The sequence below is a fragment of the Palaemon carinicauda genome, chromosome 14 (assembly GCF_036898095.1).
Source record: "Palaemon carinicauda isolate YSFRI2023 chromosome 14, ASM3689809v2, whole genome shotgun sequence".
In the NCBI taxonomy this organism is placed as follows: Eukaryota; Metazoa; Arthropoda; class Malacostraca; order Decapoda; family Palaemonidae; genus Palaemon; species Palaemon carinicauda.
This window is the reverse complement of record NC_090738.1, coordinates 21,577,378-21,597,337: the sequence shown is the minus strand read 5'-3', so window position 1 is coordinate 21,597,337 and position 19,960 is coordinate 21,577,378. Positions and strand designations below refer to the sequence as shown.

General features: G+C 47.0%; 1 protein-coding gene across 2 annotated transcripts in view; it reads right to left on the bottom strand.

Moving 5' to 3' along the window:
- The window catches only part of LOC137653473 (early endosome antigen 1-like), a 157,218-nt gene extending 137,459 nt beyond the window's left edge, over positions 1-19,759 (bottom strand). For both annotated transcript variants that reach the window (XM_068386901.1, XM_068386902.1), the window contains exon 1: positions 19,629-19,759. The gene's annotated coding sequence lies outside the window, so the exon portion shown is untranslated. The remainder of the gene's footprint in view (positions 1-19,628) is intronic.
- Between the last annotated feature and the right edge of the window lie 201 nt (positions 19,760-19,960).

Genomic DNA, 19,960 nt, shown 5'->3' with positions numbered 1-19,960 from the left:
GCATCGAGTGGAGAGATACCCCTTCCACGACACCAACCACAGAAGACTTTCCACTTTACCTGGTAGACAGATGCGGATGATTTCCGCAGATGTCCAGACATCCTAATCGCAACTTGTTGCGAAAAATCCTCTCTCAGCGAGGAGATGCTGGATAGTCACCCGGCGTGAAGTCGTAGCGAAGCTACGGCTTTGTGGAAGAGGCTGGCATGTGGTTGTCTGAGTAGATCGTGTCGTGAAAGGAATTCTCTCGGAAGTTCCGTTAGGAGTGGCAGAAGGTCCGGAAACCATTACGCGTGATGCCATAGCGGAGCTATGAGGGACATTGAAAAATTGACCGATATTCTGGTCTTGTTGAGTACCCTCCTCATCAGACAGAACGGGGGAAAGGCGTACACGTTGATGTTGTCCCACCGTTGTTGGGAGGCATCTTGCCAGAGCGCCTTGGGATCCGGGACTGGGGGGAAGTACAGTGGAATCTTGAAGATCAGCGTGGTCGCGAACAGACCCACAGTCGGGGAACCCCACAAAGTCAGGACTTTGTTGGCTACTAGATGACACAAAGACCACTCGATACTCACTATCTGAGATGCTCTGCTCAGATTGTCGGCGAGCACATTCCTCTTGTCTGGAATGAAACGCGCCGATAGTAGAATTGAGCAGACTTCGGTCCATCTCAGTATCTCTACTGCAAGATGTGATAGCTGCTTCGAAAAGGTACCTCCTTGCTTGTTGATGTAAGCCACTACTGTGGTGTTATCGCTTATCACCACCACAGAGTGACTTGCCAGGTATTGTTGGAACTGCGGAAGGGCCAACAAACCAGCCTTCATCTCTAGACAATTTATATAGAGGCCCTTTTCTGATTCTGACCACAGGCCTGAGGTCCTGTGGTACAGAACGTGGGGCCCCCACCCTTTCTTTGAGGCGTCCGAAAACAGCATTAAATCCGGGGGAAGGATGAGAAGTTCCACTCCTCTTCGTAGGTTCTCGTCTGTCACCCACCACTGAAGGTCCGTCCGTTCCGCAGGACCCATAGGGATCATGACGTCCGGAGAATCGCAACCTTGATTCCACCGGGACTTGAGCCGCCACTGGAGAGATCTCATCCTGAGGCGATCGTTGGGAACTAGACGAGCCAAGGATGAAAGGTGGCCAAGGATGAAAGGTGACCAAGGAGACGTAACCACGATTGGGTTGGAAGCTCTTCTCGTCTGAGGGAAGGGCTTGCGACCCCTCTCAGCCTTGCTATCCTGTTGTCTGATGGGAAGGCTTTGTGGAGATTGGTGTCTATAATCATGCCTAGGTAAACCAGTCTTTGAGTGGGAAGCAGAGAGGGCTTCTCGAGATTTACCATGATCCCCAGATACGGGCAAAGTCCTAGAAGTTTGTCTCGGTGTCGAAGAAGGGATGACTCTGAGTCTGCTAGGATCAGCCAGTCATCCAGATAACAGAGGAGACGGATGCCGATCCTGTGTGCCCACGATGATATTAGGGTGAACACTTCTGGTGAAACCCTGTGGTGGAGAGACCGAAACACAGCACCTTGAACTGGTACCCCTTGTGGTCTAGGCTGAATCCTAAGTACTTCCTTGAAGACGGATGGACTGGGATCTGGAAGTACGTGTCCTTCAGATCCAGTATACACATGAAGTCTTGCGGTTTCACTGCAAGTCTGACTGTGTTTGCGGTCTCCATGCTGAACGGAGTTTGCTTTAATCTGGACCTCTGCCCTAAAGGCCCGCCCCCTTGCTGATCCCATGGCAAGGGAGCTAAATGACACTGGATTCGTCCTCAGGGGAGGTAGAGATGTTGTGAATGGGACGCGATATCCCTGACTGATTACGGAAATCGTCCAGGATTCGGCCCCGAGTTGCTGCCACCTGTCTGCGCAACCTTGTACGCATCCCCCCACTGGCGGACATGTAGGGCAGGGGACTGCCAATCCTAGCGTTTGCGGCTTCGGCTGCTCCATCTAGGATTCTTCCCTCCCCTGGAGGACTTCTTGCCTTTCTTGTCCTTGACCGGAAAGGGCTTAGACACCACTGTCTTCGCTGCCGTTGTTGGTTTCGTGGTCTTGGTGGGACGTGGCTGCTGGGGTGCTGGAGGTTTATAGGGCTTGAATGTCACAGCCCAATGTAGGAGGGAGTCTTGGTGACTTCCTCCACCTCTCAACAGCCTGCTCCACGTCCTTAGAATCAAACAGGTTCGTTCCCATAACGGAAGAATGTCTGAGCTCGTAGATTTCGGTGCTAGGGGCCTCCTGGTATTGTCTTGGAGTCCTTCGACTCCCTCCTGAGAGGGATGCAGGACTCCAACAACGACGGAGGCAGGCTCTTCTCCACCCTTATTCGAGAAAACTTTACCACGCGAGGTGGGGTTTCCCTCAATGGTGTGATGGGGGTACGTCTCACCTCACGTAACTCTCCTGAGGACGGGAAATCCTCGTCCGAAGGGGAGGAAGAAAAGTCTGAGGGGGGAGGGTGCCTGCCTCGAAAAATTATTTTTCAATATTAAACTTAGCCGGTGATTATATAAGCTGCAGATCTGCTGCCCGACAGAAAAACTCCACGTTCAAAATACGCCAGCGATCGCTATGCAGGTAGGGGGTGTACATCAACAGCGCCATCTGTCGAGCAGGTACTCAGTACTCAATGTAAACACAGAACCAATTTTCTCTCTGTCGTGCCACCGGCAAGACCTACTAAATTCGCTATTGCTTACTGGATTGGTTTTCACATATTTTGGTGAAGTACACATTTCTAGTTTTGAGCTTTCGCTATGCAGGTGTTTTATCTTCATCTCAAAACTTGAACTCGTTTTGGATAGATTTAATTATGGTGACAAGGAGAGTATGGACTCTCTTTAACTTTTAAATGGCCGACCCTTCCCTTAGACAGAAGTGTGTTTAGGTTTTTAGTAATTTTGCTTAACACGTTATAGATCTATATATTTTATATCTCTCCGCCTTTATTAGGCCTCTTCGATTAACTTTCCATCTATTATAAACATATAAAAATAAATTTTTATGTTTTGTTTATATGCGACCTTTCCTGATAGTAGGCGGTCCTAACTTGGAACCGAAGTTAATCAACGTTGAGCCCGTTATATCGTATTTAGCCTTTAAAGAATTTAAAACTTTTTAAATTTAATGTTTTATGAAAGAATTTCTTTGATAGTCTTCGTACTGTTTTCAAAGATGAACTAACGTTTAGTTTTTTAGACTACGCAGTTGTTGACGTTCAGGACGTTCAACATGCGCTCTATCGTTACGATAGAGAGAGAGTGTATCACGGTTTCACTTTGCAGTAAGAGTAAATCGATTCTGACGTTTTGTTCATTCTTTCTTAGCTTAAATGTTTTAAATTCTAAATTAGAGGAACTTTTTATTTGGAAAACCTTTCAGTTTTTTCCTTTAGTCAAATAACATGTCTTTTTGACGATATATAATTGGGCTCTTCTCTTAGGTGCGAAATCAAGAGAAAGAGAGAGAGAGATAGAGACGGAGGGAGAGAGAGGAGAGAAAACGTTCCGTTCAAGCGGGCAACGTTGTTCTCGTGTTACTCTCGTCCCTAGTCTCTGTACGGGGAGGAAGGTAAAACGTTTTTAGTTTTTTATTCTCGTCCCCAGGCTATGTGCGGTGAGAGATTGAAAACGTAGTTTATTTGAACTAGTGTTTAGTCTCTTTCCCAGCCACTGAATTTTTTATCTTTATATATGTTTTCTGTTTTTTGCTAGTATTAATGAGCTGCATTATACGACTGATTTCGCAATTACTACCTTTTAATGAAGGGTAGAATTGCGTGTTTCAGGTAGAAATCAGTAAAAGTTTCGATTTCAGTGAAATAAGTGCAAAACAGAAAATCGATAAAGTGATATGCGCAAAATGTTACAGTGTTGCGTCCGAGGGTTCGTCTGTTCGTGCCTGTCGTTCACCTAGTCCGGGACCTCTTGCAAGCTCCCAAGCCCAGGGGAGAAGTAATGTCGAACGACTTATGGGTTCGAGAGGCCTTGATCAACGAACAGACGTTTTTCCCTCCGTGGTTTCGGGCGTATCTACCCAAGATTGCCCCACCCACACAAAGACGTGAGAGCCCATTTATTTCTCGTCTGCGGAAGAGGTTTCTCGTAAGAAACCATGGACCAAGGTCTCGCGGCTTATTAAGCGCAAGTCGGTCCCTTCCGCGCAAGTCCAACGGCCCAGTTGTAGCCAATGGGTCAGTTCGGACTCGCTGCAGTCTTCCGACGACTGCTCACCTCCTAAGAGAGGCAAAGCGGTACCGCATCAGGCAGTCACACCGTCTGTTGCCGCACCTGCTCTTGTAGACCCTAAGTGGTCTTTGCTGCAGACCATGCAGTCTCAGTTAACGTCATTGATGCAGGACTTTCGTGCGGAGAAGGTTGACACCAACCTCTAGCCTACAACCAACCACGGTTGTGCGTCCTGTGGACGCTGAGGCGACCTTCTGCCGCACTCCAGCTGAGAGAGTCCCGCCACCCATGCGTTCCAGTGTACCCTGCCAGCCGCATGTTGACGTTCAGCGACGCACGGAACCTTCCGTTGACGTTCGCGAGGTACAACAACAGTCTAAGTTGTTTTGTTTTGACGCGGTGCGTCAACCTCCGCATTCTAGAGTTGTTTTGACTGCTCAGTCTAGACAGTCAAAGCAGTCTCGAGTGGACACTGTACATCCTCACGCACCTGTTATGGTTGACAGTTCAGTTGTTGACAGTTCACAGACTGTCAAGCAGTTACATGACGTTGCCTTCTGGTCTGCTACTAATGCTCCAGTGAGAGACTCACTGAGGTAACCTAGCTTTTATCGGACAAGGTTCCTGTAGATGAGGAAGTTGCTGTTCTCCCTCCTACTGATATTCCCTTGAGGACTCTGTCAGATGGAGAGGAGCCTTAAGCTGCTTAGCCTCCTATGGACTTTAATTAAATCATGATGATTTTTTTTTAAGGATCTTCGCCCGGATCTTGTAACTGCTGCTCCTCGTTCGCCTAAACGTCAGAACTTACACTAGGCCTAGCTACTTCGAAGCCGTTGTTTTTAAGCTAGTGGTCTCTCGCTCTCCTAGAGAGCGTTACGTTGGCTAGGCGACTGGTTTTTGCACCAGGAGGAGTTTTTAGGGATACAGCCTTTGATTTCCCTTCTTTTAAACTGTTTATAGAGCGAGAGTCTGATATGACACGAGAGAAGTTCTCGGCTTGGGAGTTCATGCCTCTGCCCAGATAGACTTCTCAATTCTGGTAGACTCGCCCTGGCGCCTAGCCAGGAGACGCTCCAAGTTGTTTACAGGTCAACTTCTCAGCTTTTGTCAAGCCTTTGAAGTTTTGCTGTACTATTATGTCCCACATAACAAGGCTTTCAGGGATGGTAAACGGTTCCGCCTCAGTCGCTAACCCCGTCTGTTGCCACACCTGCTCCCGTAGACCCTAAATGGGCTTTGCTGCAAGCCATGCAGTCCAAGCTTGCGTCCTTGATAGAGGACTTAAATGCGGAGAAGAACCTTCTGGCCAACAACCTTCCAACCGGTCGGTTGTGCGCCCTGTTGACGCTGAGGTAACCTACTCGCGTCTGCCAGTTGAGGTGGTTCCTCCTTCTGGCCAACAACCTTCCAACCGGTCGGTTGTGCGCCCTGTTGACGCTGAGGTAACCTACTCGCGTCTGCCAGTTGAGGTGGTTCCTCCACCGATGCGACCCAGTGTGGGTTGCCAGTCGCACGTTGACGTTAAGCGACGCTCGGAGGTGGTTGTTGACGTTCAGGACGTTCAACAACCAGCAGAGGTGACTTGTTGTGACACAGTGCGTCAACCTCAGCAACCCGGTAGGGTCTTGACTGCACAACCCAGACGGTCTAGACAGTTTCGGGTTGACGCTGTACTTCCTCGCGCACCCATGGTTGTTGACAGTTCACAGACTGTGCAGCAGTTCCATGATATTGCGTCCGGCTCCGTCACGCATCCACCAGTGCGACCGGATTCAGCGAGTCAGACGTTGCCCACTCTGTTGCCGTTTCCTCATCAGTTTCGGATGAGGAACCCTCTGATGAGGACGTTGCTGAACAAGACGATCAGCCCCCAGCCCTGCTATCCATCCAGAAGATGCTGAAGAAGGAACGCTGCTCAGTCAGGCTGTGGATGAGTCTGGTAGGGACACTGTCATCCGTGGATCAATTTGTGTCACTAGGAAGACTACACCTCCGTCCTCTTCTATACCATCTAGCTTTTCACTGGAAAAAGGACAAGACGCTAGAAGCGGTCTCGATCCCGGTTTCCGGAAAGATAAAGTCTTGTCTGACTTGGTGAAAGGACTATATCAACCTTAGAGAGGGTCTTCCCCTGACTGTTCAGACTCCCAACCACGTTCTCTTCTCGGACGCATCGGACGTAGGCTGGGGTGCGACATTAGACGGTCGGGAATGCTCGGGATTATGGAACTCGAGTCAAAGGACAATGCATTTCAACTGCAAGGAGCTACTGGCAGTACGTCTGACCTGGAAAAGCTTCAGGTCTCTCCTTCAAGGCAAAGTGGTGGAGGTGAACTCCGACAACACCACGGCTTTGGCGTACATCTCCAAGCAAGGAGGGACCTACTCTCTGACGTTGTACGAGATCGCAAGGGACCTCCTCACCTGGTCAAAAGGTCTAGACATATCACTAGTAACGAGGTTCATCCAAGGCAACTTGAATGTCATGGCAGATTGTCTCAGTCGGAAGGGACAAATAATTCCAACAGAATGGACCCTCCACAAGGATGTATGCAAGAGACTTTGGGCCACCTGGGGCCAGCCAACCATAGATCTCTTCGCAACCTCGATGACCAAGAGGCTCCCAATATTTTGCTCACCAATCCCGGACCCAGCAGCAGTTCATATAGATGCCTTTCTACTAGATTGGTCACATCTAGATCTATATGAATTCCCTCCGTTCAAGATTGTCAACAAGGTACTGCAGAAGTTCGCCTCTCACGAAGGGACAAGGTTGACGCTAGTTGCTTCCCTCTGGCCCGCGAGAGAATGGTTCACCGAGGTACTTCGATGGCTAGTAGACGTTCCCAGAACACTTCCCCTAAGGGTGGACCTTCTACGTCAGCCACGCGTAAAAAAGGTACACCAAGGCCTCCACGCTCTTCGTCTGACTGCCTTCAGACTATCGGAAGACTCGAGAGCTAGAGGCTTTTCGAAGGAGGCAGCCAGAGCGATTGCTAGAGCAAGGAGAACATCCACCCTTAGAGTCTACCAATCGAAGTGGGAAATCTTCCGAAACTGGTGCAAGTCAGTATCCGTATCCTCGACCAGTACCTCTGTAACTCAAATAGCTGACTTCCTCTTATATCTGAGGAAAGAACGATCTCTTTCAGCTCCCACTATCAAGGGTTACAGAAGCATGTTGGCATCAGTCTTCCGTCACAGAGGCTTAGATCTTTCCAACAATAAAGATCTACAGGACCTCCTTAAGTCTTTTGAGACCACAAAGGAGCGTCGTTTGGTTACACCTGGTTGGAATTTAGACGTGGTACTAAGATTCCTTATGTCAGACAGGTTCGAACCGCTATAATCAGCCTCCCTGAAAGATCTCACCTTAAAGACTCTTTTCCTGGTATGCTTAGCCACAGCTAAAAGAGTCAGTGAGATTCATGCCTTCAGCAAGAACATCGGATTCTCATCCGAAACAGCTACATGTTCTACAACTTGGCTTTCTAACCAAAAACGAGCTGCCTTCTCGGCCTTGGCCAATATCGTTCGATATTCCAAACTTATCGTATGGTTGGATATGAACTAGAAAGAGTCTTATGTCCTGTAAGAGCTCTTAAGTTCTATTTAAAATGAACTAAACCTTTACGAGGCCCGTCTGAAGCTTTATGGTGTTCAGTTAAGAAACCATCTTTGCCTATGTCAAAGAATGCTTTATCCTATTTTATCAGACTGTTAATACGAGAAGCTCATTCCCATCTGAATGAGGAAGACCAAGCTTTGCTGAAGGTAAGGACACACGAAGTTAGAGCTGTCGCAACTTCCGTGGCCTTTAAACAAAATAGATCTCTGCAAAGTATAATCGACGCAACCTATTGGAAAAGCAAGTCAGTGTTCGCGTCTTTTTATCTTAAGAATGTCCAGTCTCTTTACGAGAACTGCTACACTCTGGGACCATTCGTAGCAACGAGTGCAGTAGTGGATGAGGGCTCAACCACTACAATTCCCTAATTCCATAACCTTTTTAATCTTTCTCTTGAAATGTTTTATTATTGTTTTTGGGTTGTCCGGAAGGCTAAGAAGCCTTTCGCATCCTACTTGATTTGGCGGGTGGTCAAAGTCATTTCTTGAGAAGCGCCTAGATTAGAGGTTTTGATGAGGTCCTGTTGTATGGGTTGCAACCCTTGATACTTCAGATCCTAGGGGTCGCTCAGCATCCTAAGAGGATCGCGAGGCTCCGTAAGGAAGACGTACTTAAAAAGGCAGAGTAATTGTTCAAGTCGACTTCCTTACCAGGTACTTATTTATTTTATGTTTGTTATTTTGAATAACTGCTAAAATGAAATACAAAATACTTAGCTCATAATAATGTAAACAAGTAATGCTGGTCTCTACCCACCCCCCTGGGTGTGAATCAGCTTATATAATCACCGGCTAAGTTTAATATTGAAAAATGTTATTTTTATTAATAAAATAAATTTTTGAATATACTTACCCAGTGATTATATATTAAAGGACCCTCCCTTCCTCCCCAATAGAGACCCAGTGGACCGAGGAGAAAATTGGTTCTGTGTTTACATTGAGTACTGAGTACCTGCTCGACAGATGGCGCTGTTGATGTACACCCCCTACCTGCATAGCGATCGCTGGCGTATTTTGAACGTAGAGTTTTTCTGTCGGGCAGCAGAGCTGCAGCTTATATAATCACCGGGTAAGTATATTCAAAAATTTATTTTATTAATAAAAATAACATATTTTGATTATAAAATAAATTTTTGAATATACTTACCCGGTGAATATATAATAGCTGACGTCTCCGGTGGCTCGACAGAAAAACACAAAAACTCGCGAGCGATCGCTATGAAGGTTGCGGGTGTGCCCACCAGCGCCAACTATCGGCCAGACACCGCATATACATGTAAACAGCTCCAGTTCTTCTCATCCCGCTGGGTCTCTATCGGGGAGGAAGGGGGGGCCTTTAATTTATATATTCACCGGGTAAGTATATTCAAAAATTTATTTTATAATCAAAATATCATTTTTAAATATTTAACTTAGCCGGTGAATATATAATAGCTGATTCACACCCATGGTGGTGGGTAGAGACCAGAATTAATAAAGTTTACAGCGTATATGCTTAGAGTTTTTGACAGTTATATCATAACAAAACCCAAATATATATAGGTACCTGGTAAGGAAGTTGACTTAGACGATTACTCTGCCTTGTTAGTCTGTCTTCCTCACGAAGCCCAGCCATCCTCTTAGGATGCTGAAAGACTCCCAGGAGCTGAAGTATCAAGGGCTGCAACCCATACAACAGGACCTCATCAAACCCCTAATCTGGGCGCTCTCAAGAAATGACATTTGACCACCCGCCAAATCAACCAGGATGCGAAAGGCTTCTTAGCCTTCCGTACAACCCAAAAACAAGATTAAAAACATTTCAAGAGACAGATTAAAAGGATATTGGAATTAAGGGAATGTAGTGGTAGAACCCTCAACCACTACTGCACTCGCTGCAACGAATGGACCCAGTGTGTAGCAGTCCTCGTAAAGAGTCTGGACATCTTTTAAGTAAAATGACGCGAATACCGACTTGCATCTCCAAAAGGTCGCGTCCATAATACTTTGCAGAGATCTATTTTGCTTAAAGGCCACGGAAGTTGCTATACTGTAGCTATTACTTCGTGCGTCTTAACCTTAAGCAAGCATCGGTCTTTTTCATTCAAGTGAGAATAAGCCTCTCGGATTAAAAATCTGATAAAATATGACAAAGCATTCTTTGACATAGGTAATGATGGTTTCTTAACTGAGCACCATAAGGCCTCAGATCCAACTCGTAAGGACTTAGTACGAGCTAAGTAGAACTTAAGAGCTCTAACTGGACACAGCACTCTTTCAAGTTCGTTGCCTACGATCTCTGACAGGCAAGGTATATCAAAAGATTTAGGCCAAGGACGAGAAGGCAGTTCATTTTTGGCCAGGAAACCAAGTTGAAGTGAACATGTGGCTTTCTCTGTAGAAAAGCCGATGTTCTTACTGAAGGCATGAATTTCACTGACCCTTTTAGCCAAAGCCAAGCACACTAGGAAAAGAGTCTTGAGGGTGAGATCCTTCAGGGAGGCTGAATGTAATGGCTCAAACCTGTCTGACATGAGGAACCTTAGGACCACGTCTAAGTTCCATCCAGGAGTTGCCATACGACGTTCCTTAGAGGTCTCGAAAGACTTAAGGAGATCTTGGAGATCTTTATTGTTGGAAAGATCTAAGCCTCTATGTCGAAAGACCGAAGCCAACATGCTCCTGTAGCCCTTAATAGTGGGAGCTGAGAGGGAGCGAACATTTCTCAGATGTAAAAGAAAATCTGCGATTTGGGCTACAGAGGTACTGGAAGAGGACACAGATGCTGACTTGCACCAGTCTCGAAAGACTTCCCACTTCGACTGGTATACTCTGATGGTAGAAGCTCTCCTAGCTCTCGCAATCGCATTGGCTGCCTCCTTCGAAAAGCCTCGAGCTCTTGAGAGTCTTTCGATAGTCTGAAGGCAGTCAGACGAAGCGCGGGGAGGCTTTGATGAACATTCTTTACGTGGGGCTGACGTAAGAGATCTACCCTTAGAGGAAGACTTCTTGGAATGTCTACCAGCCATTGAAGTACCTCGGTGAACCACTCTCTCGCGGGCCAGAGGGGAGCAACCAACGTCAACCTTGTCCCTTCGTGAGAGGCGAACTTCTGCAGTACCTTGTTGACTATCTTGAATGGTGGGAATGCATATAAGTCCAGATGAGACCAATCCAGTAGAAACGCGTCTATGTGGATCGCCTCTGGATCTGGGACTGGTGAGCAATAGATCGGTAACCTTTTGGTCAACGAGGTGGCAAAGAGGTCTATGGTGGGTTGACCCCAAGTCGCCCAAAGACTCTTGCACACGTCCTTGTGGAGGGTCCATTCCATGGGTATCACCTGACCCCTCCGACTGAGACAGTCTGCCAAGACGTTCAAGTCCCCCTGGATGAATCTCGTCAACAGGGAGATGCCTCGATTTCTTGACCATATGAGAAGGTCCCTTGCAATCTCGTACAGCGTGTGGGAGTGTGTGCCTCCTTGCTTGGAGATGTACGCCAAAGCTGTGGTGTTGTCTGAGTTGACCTCTACCACTTTGTTTCGAAGAATGCTTTCGAATTTCATCAAGGCCAAGTGGACTGCTAATAGCTCCTTGCCGTTGATGTGCATGCTCTTCTGACCGTCCAGGGTCGCACCCCAACCCAAATCCGACGCGTCTGAGAACAACACGTGGTTTGGGTTCTTGACTGCTAGGGATAGTCCCTCTCTCAGACTGATATTGCTGTCCCACCAGTTCAGGCATGCCTTTACTGGTTCGGAGACTGGGATTGATACCGTCTCTAAAGTCTTGCCCTTGTTCCAGTGAGAGGCTAGATGGAACTGGAGAGGCCGAAGGTGTAGTCTCCCTAGCGAGACAAACTGCTCCAGGGATGAGAGAGTCCCTACGAGACTCATCCAACTCCTGACTGAACAACGTTCTCTTTTCAGCATTAGTTGGACTTTGAGCAGGGCTTGTTCTATTCGGGTGGCAGACGGAAAAGCCCGAAAAACTGGACTGCGAATCTCCATCCCCAAATATAGAATAGTCTGGGATGGGATCAGTTGGGACTTTTCTAAGTTGACCAAAAGTCCCAACTCCTTGGCCAGACCCAACGTCCAATGTAGATCCTGCAGACAGCGATGACTGGACGATGCTCTGAGAAGCCAGTCGTCCAAGTACAGGGAGGCTCGGATTCCCGATAGATGGAGGAATTTTGCCACATTCCTCATGAGCCTCGTAAACACGAGAGGAGCAGGACTGAGGCCAAAGCACAGGGCTCGAAACTGGTACACCACATTCCTGTAAACAAACCTCAGAAACGGTTGGGAATCCGGGTGTATAGGAATGTGGAAGTACGCATCTCGTAGGTCGAGAGAGACCATCCAGTCTCCCTCTCTGACCGCTGCTAAGACGGACTTCGTGGTCTCCATCGTGAATTTTGTTTTTGTAACAAAAACGTTGAGCGCACTGACGTCTAGCACCGGCCTCCAACCTCCTGTATGCTTTGGGACTAGGAAGAGACGGTTGTAAAACCCCGGTGATTGAAGGTCCGAGACTTTCACCACCGCTCCCTTCTCTAGCAACAGAGACACTTCTTGATTTAGGGCTTGTCTCTTTGACTCCTCTCGGTACCTGGGAGAGAGGTCTATGGGAGTTGTTACTAGAGGAGGTTTGCGTACAAACGGTATTTTGTACCCCTCTCTGAGCAACAGAACAGACTCTTGGTCTGCACCCCTCTTCTCCCAGGCCTGCCAGAAGCTCTTCAATCTGGCACCTACCGCTGTCTGAGGCTGTGGGCAGTCAGACTCTGCCACGGGAGGACTTGGCTCCTCTCTTCTTACCTCTCTTTCCCTCGGCACGAGAGCCTCCCCTGCTGGGAGCTCTGCCACGAAAGGGCGGGATAAATCTAGACGCAGGAGTCTCGATCCTGGGTCTCACAGCAAAGGATGAAGAAGGAGCCCCTTTGCGAGCAGAGGACGCCATCAGGTCATGGGTGTCCTTCTGCACAAGCGAAGCAGCTATATCCTTAACCAGCTGTTGTGGAAACAAGGCCGCTGATAAGGGAGCAAAGAGCAGTTCCGATCTCTGACAGGGAGTAACTCCTGCCGAAAGGAAAGAGCAAAGGGTTTCTCTCTTCTTTAAGACTCCCGACGTAAAGGTGGAGGCGAGCTCATTGGAGCCATCGCGGATGGCTTTGTCCATACAGGACATGATAAGTAAGGAAACATCCTGGTCGGCAGACGAGATCTTCCTACTTAATGCTCCTAATGACCAGTCAAGAAAGTTAAACACTTCAAAGGCCCTGTATACGCCTTTAAGTAGATGGTCAAGGTCCGAGGAGGACCAACAAATCTTCGAGCGTCTCATGGCCAGGCGACGGGGAGAATCTACGAGGCTTGAGAAGTCACCCTGGGCAGAGGCAGGGACTCCCAAGCCGAGAACTTCTCCCGTGTCATACCAGACGCTCGATCTAGAAGCAAGCTTAGAAGGTGGGAAGGCAAAGGCCGTCTTCCCCAAACTCCTCCTGGTATCCAACCAGTCGCCTAGAAGACGTAAAGCCCTCTTAGAAGAGCGAGAAAGCACTAGCTTAGTAAAGGCTGGCTTGGTAGCAGCTAAGCCTAGAGCAAACTCAGACGGAGGCGAACGAGGAGCAACAGCAACAAAGTGATCTGGAAAAAGATCCTTGAAAATCATCATGATCTTCTTAAAATCCATCGAAGGAGGAACAGCCTTAGGTTCATCTACATCTGAAGGATTATCATCAGGATGAGGATCAGCAACGTCCTCATCTGAAGGAGCTTCGTCCGACAACTGATGAGTCTCAAGCAAGGGAGAGACCTGCCTTGGTGGCAATGCTTGACAAGCAGAGTCCACACGCAAAGGAGCATCAGTAGCAGTCCAGGACGCTACGTCATGTAACTGCTTAACAGACTGACTAGCAACAACAACAGGAGCGGGAGGACGCTCGACGTCAACTCAAGACTGCATTGACTGCCTAGACTGAGCAGTCAAAACAACTCTTGACTGCGTTGCTTGACGCTCAACGTCAAAACAAGTCAACTTCGCTGGTTGGCGAACGTCCTGAACGTCAACACAAGCATGCGGCAGCGGCTGAACGTCCACAAGCGGCTGAAAGTCAACACGGGACTGCATCGAGTGAGGCTCTACAAAACGTGACTGACGTGCCTTTGTAACGTCAACGTCAACAGGACGAGCAAAGGCTCATTTGGGCGGCTGACGGCCAGGATCTCGATCAGCTAAGCGGCGAGGATCATCGTGAACCTGCTCAGCAGAATAGTCCTCCATAAGAGAGGCAAGCTTATTCTGCATGTCTTGCAGTACAACCCATTTAGGATCAACGGGAATGGGTGCGGTAAGAGACGAGGGTAACGTCTGTGACTGCAAAACATTGCCTACACTAAGACTCTCGGAGCCTGTGTTACGCTTCTGTTTAGGCGGCGAGCAGTCTTCCGATGACTGCACAGGGTCAGAGCTGTCCCAATGGCTACAACCAGGACACTGGACCTGTCCTGAAGGGACTGACTTTCGCTTTAAGGGTCTCGAAACCTTGCTCCACGGTTTCTTACGCGATAAGCCTTCGGATGACGAGGAGAAAACCGTCTCGCTCGTCTTATGGTAGGGGCGGTCTTGACGAGACACGCCTGAAACCATAGAGGGAACGTCTGTTCGTTGGTTAAAGCCTCTCGAACCCATAAGTCCTACGACATTACTTCTCCCTGGGGCATGGGAGCTTGCAAGAGGTCTCGGACTAGGCGAACGACAGGCACGAACAGACGAACCCTCTGTCGCAACACTGATAACACTTTGCGCACTAATCACTTTCTATCCACGATTTTCTAATGTGGCACTCTGACACTTTAACTCTTTTACATCCGCCATGAGTTGATTACGGTCCGTAGCTAACGACTCAACTCTCTCGCCCAAAGCTTGAATGGCACGTAACATATCCCGCATTGATGGTTCCTGAGTGCTAGTAGAGGGTTCAGGCACAACTACTACTGGGGAAGGATTAGGTTCAGGGGCATGGGAGGAGGAAAATTCTAACGATCTAGAGGAACTTCTCCTCACCCTATCTCTCTCTAGCTTACGAGAATACTTGTCAAACTCAAGCCAATCGAATTCCGAAAGGCCCACGCACTCATCACACCGATCTCCTAATTGACAGGTTATACCCCGACAATTAGAACACACAGTATGTGGGTCGAGAGAGGCCTTTGGAAGACGCTTATTACAATCCCTAGCATTACATTTACGAAATCTAGGAATTGGAGAAGGGTCAGCCATTTTGAAAAGTCAAAGAAAGTCCAAAAACAATCCAAAGTCATCAACAATTAAATCTATCCAAAAAAGAGTTCAAGAGTTTAAGTTGAAGATAAAACACCTGCACTGCGAAAGCTCAAACCAAAAAGAAGTACTTCACCAAGACTGTTGAAAAACTCCAGGTTAACAGCGAGTAATGGAATCAACTTGTCGATCAGACCGACAGAGAAGAACTGGAGCTGTTTACATGTATATGCGGTATCTGGCCGATAGTTGGCGCTGGTGGGCACACCCGCAACCTTCATAGCGATCGCTCGCGAGTTTTTGTGTTTTTCTGTCGAGCCGCCGGAGACGTCAGCTATTATATATTCACCGGCTAAGTTAAATATTTAAAACTTACGAGGACACAGCTTCGTCCTCGGAGAAGTTACCGCGTCTGAAACTCCTCTTTTCCTCATCAGAAGAGTAGGTGCAGCCAAGGATTTGTGGCCCAACTCAGAGAGAACAGGCTTGAAAGCCTGTGCTACCGCTCCGATTAGAGCCCAAAACCAGGGCTGCCGGCTGCGCTGTCAGACACTCCCTCTGGAGGGGGGAGTCGCCTATAAGAAGAAAGAAGATAAGGAAGAAATGTCCCTGGACCTTTCTGGAACCTTCCCCCCTACCGGCAAGCGCACTGTTCTGCGCTTGCGGGGGGGGGAATGCGGTGATGGCGCCCTTACCGCGCATTGTCCTGCAGCCTCGCGCGTGGGAGGGTATTGGCGACTGTGCTGGGGAGCACGCTGGTTAATACCCGGGGCTCGCACACGGGAGACAGCTGAAGCGCTCACGCGTGCGGGCGAGACTTCATAGAGTGCACAGGAATCAGATTGCATGCAGGATCAGAATGAAGAGCCCGTGCGGGCGAAAATAAAAGATCGTCGCCGCGTACTCGCATACCAGAATGTTGGCGCGCCCGCGGCTATCGGCGCATACGAGTTTGTTGGCGCACGCGAGCGCACAAGACTAATGGTGCGCGAAAAAGACTATCGGAGCGCGCGCGGGAGACCATTGGTACCCGCGCGTGGAAAAGATCGTCGGCGCTTACGCGCGTAAGAAGATCGTCGGCGCTTACGCGCGTAAGAAGATCGTCGGCGCTTGCGCGCGTAAAAAGATCGTCGACGCTTGCGCATGTAAGAAGATTGTCGGCCCTTACGCGCGTATGAAGATCGGCGAGCGCGCGCGCTTCACACGCTAGTAGGTTGAAGGATCAGCTGGCAGGATGATCAGGAACTGGGATGTGTCCTTTAAAAAAGGGCGGGCATCCCCCGATGAGGACCGTAAGCAGGTCTGCTTTAGAGTCCAGGACCAAAGTCCTTCGTTTGCAGCGCAAGGTTGCGCTGGTAGATCGGTAGGTCAGCTGGCAGGACAATCAGGAACTGGGATGTGCCCTTTGGAAGGGCCAGCATCCACCGATGGGACCGTAAAAGGTCCGTGTTAGAGTCCAGGACCGAAGTCCAAAGGAACCCCGAGGGAAAAACATAAAATAAGAATTAAGTATGCACCCACCTTCCCCAGATGACATCCACGGGAGAAGGTGGGGGGAGGAGTAACTGTCATAAAAACAGAATTATAACAGAATTATAATTATCTAAATTATCTAAGAATATAATAGTGAGAACCACTGAACCCCCGAAGGGAAGTGTTCCCCACGGAAAAAGCTGAAAAGTTAAAATACAATTAGATTTCACTAAAAATAATTGAGACAAACAAACGGAATAGCAACCTAACCTGCAACGGGAAAGGATCTACCGTAATTACGTAGTAATAGTAAAGGTGAACAACCTCGAGTAGAGAGAGACCGTAGTCAATCTAAAAAAAGACCACATTCCCTTCACTGAGAATCCAAGTTTCCCGTAGGAAAAGAGGAAAAGCGAAGATAATAGATGAATGAAGAGGGTCCAGGCGCTGACGATTCCCCTGCGGTGGCCGAGTTAACGGATATGCCGACGGGAAGACCGATGGACCAGAGAGGGAGAGGTCGTTCCCCACGAAGTGGAACTGTGGTGGCCTTGCTACGCAAGTGTCGTTGTCCTACATCACACACACAGTACAAACACTGAAAAGAAAACTTACTCCATTTCTATACACAAATATATACATAAACATAAAGAATGTTTATATATATATACAGTATTACAAGTATAAGAAAAAGTAAAAAGACAAAAATTAATGGCAGTCCAAAATAGGCGAGGAGAGAGAGAGGAACAACCGTTCTCGCTCCGAGCCAAAAGTAAAGTGAGCTCAAGCACAGGTGTGTGTGAAGGGGGGGGGGGGTGTAAGCAGGCTACCCCCCCCCCCCTACTCCCCGCTAACTAGCGGTGGGGTAGTAAACCCTCGTTAAAATTTTAATGGCTCGTCATTTCAGCTACGCCGAAAGTAATAACCCCTATTAAATAGCGTGGTTTGTATGTAAGTTACGGAACAAATGAGGGATTTTATTGGATTCATGGAATTTGGGTCACACAGCCCAGCAATAAAGATTGGGGAGCCCAGTTCTGTGCTGAAGCGCAACTACAGGAGATTTATCATCCACACAGTTGTACCAGAGAAGTAATAAATAAATGAAATTGGAAAGCAAGGCATAAGAGAGGCAGTGAAATAGAGGTATAGTAGAAGGCAAACTATGTAGGGGGGTCGGTCCACAATCAAAGATGATGGCAGCTTATTATACACATTCACCACTAATGGTTAGTTTGACAAAGATATTGTTAGGATGCTTCTCTGAACAATACTGTATATCATGGCAAGACTTCTGGTTTTCAGGGAGAAATTAAATGGAAAGTTAAGCGAGACACAGGCCACCCTTGTAAATTTGGCTGAAGCCAAAGTCTGAGTTAGGTGGTAAAAATAAGCTTAAGATACATCCCTGTATTTCAATCTATAAATTAGTTACTCTATGGCAGGTTAAGTTGGGCATTCTATGCTAGGCTAAGCTAGGCTAGGGTAGGCTACGCTACGCTAGGCTAGGGTAGGCTAGATAAGTTAGGTAAGAATGCACATCAGAATTTGACTGTTACCGCTTTGTAATCTAGCAGTTTTGTAATTAATGCTGCTCAGAGACACAAAACATGTATTTATCAGACTGCTTATGACTTACACACTGTTGGCAATTTCTGTCGATGACAAAGAATCTGTATCTTTTTCTTTCCCACCAGAAAAGCTAAGATTCCTACTGGGATTGCATGGTAAATGTTATAAATTGGTGGTTGGCTAAAAAGAAAATAGGGTATTATTATAGAAAAATAGGATAAATTTTTACTAATAAGGGAAACCGATTTTACAGTACAGTATATAGAAAAAGGCCAGTTTTCTTAGAACATTACCTTTATTTCCATCGCAAATAAATAGTTGACAAGATATACTCTAATATACCCTATAGTGATGGGGGCCTCCCAGTAGGAACCAGGGGTTTGGGTGAGGAAAATTTACTGGCGAACCAATAAATAATGGTAAAAATAACCTTTTCTTCTCTATACATTATTCTCTGGGATACATAATAAATCAACAGAAAATTACACAAAACATTGGCATTCTATTCCCCTCAAATATTTATTTCACTCTTTTATTTACATTTTACAAACCACACATATCTGCTCCTGTTCATAAAGTGTCCTATGTGCGAATCCGAGTTATCTTTTAAGGAAGACCCACACATTTTTTTTATTGTAACTTGACTACGAAGATTGTTAAGACAAAAAAAAAAGATGTAGGTGTCAATCGTAAGGTAAGGAATTATTTGTGATTTATAGTTTGTCACCCAGGTAGGGGGGTTCGGGGGGCAAGGTTAGGTCTGTGATGTGGGAAGGGACCCGGACCGTTGCCCCCAGTTAGGTCTGTGATCTGGGAAGGAGGGTATGGGAGGTTTGCCTGCTGGGCTAGATCTATGACCTGAGAACTACTAGGTTAGGTTAGGTGGGTTTGTTAGGTACTGTGGCCTTTTACGAATCTCAAAAGTGTTAAATAATCACGTTTTCTTCCTGTTTTCGCCCACTCAAAGTCCCAAGTTCCTACCTGTATCCGTCGAGAAGAGGGGATAACGGGTGAATGGTGTATTTGCAGAGGAAATAAAGGTCAAGATCGTTGAAAGCAGTATTTACTGTAGGAAAAGTTGTTTTTTCGTACAGGAAATGTAGTTCCATGTAGTTCTATAATTTTACGGAAAAAAGTTGTTTGCACCAATAACACTACTCAGAAATTCATACCTTATACCTAGAGCTAAAGATAAGCAGTCAGGAAATGGGGCAACTCCCTAAAATTACTGTATTCGTCGCAAAGATAACATAGTTATTGGGTTACTTAAGCTAAGGCCTATCTTTTCGTACCTAAATTACGTTACAATTGGCCAGGTCTTGCCTAGCTCACTGTAGCATAACGTCATGGTTGATAGATAGGCAACAGTCTGTTCACTCCGGTTCCCGTTAGCCAGGCATATCAATAGAAAATATCAAGCTTATAAAGTCTAAAAGAATATAAACCACTGTAAAAGAGATATTTCTTAAATCTTACATGCTTCAGAGAACATAATTATAGGTGCAGATGTCACGAAGAGACGGGCAAGGGCCAAGTAGGTGTTTCCTCCTGAATATAAACAAACCTCTTCTGTCAATTGTAGCGAAGGTCTTGGGGTGGAAATGATATAAAGAGCTCTGATGAAATAAAAAGGCTGGACATGTGTAAAATAATAGAATGATTTATTAATGATAATTAACTTAAGTGCCTAATATTTGTTATATGAATAAAACCCTAATCAATTTTACATGTACGTTCATAAGTAAATATCTTTGACAAAATGCAAACTGCATCCCCTATGGTACAATTCGGCATCATTTGTCGAACTA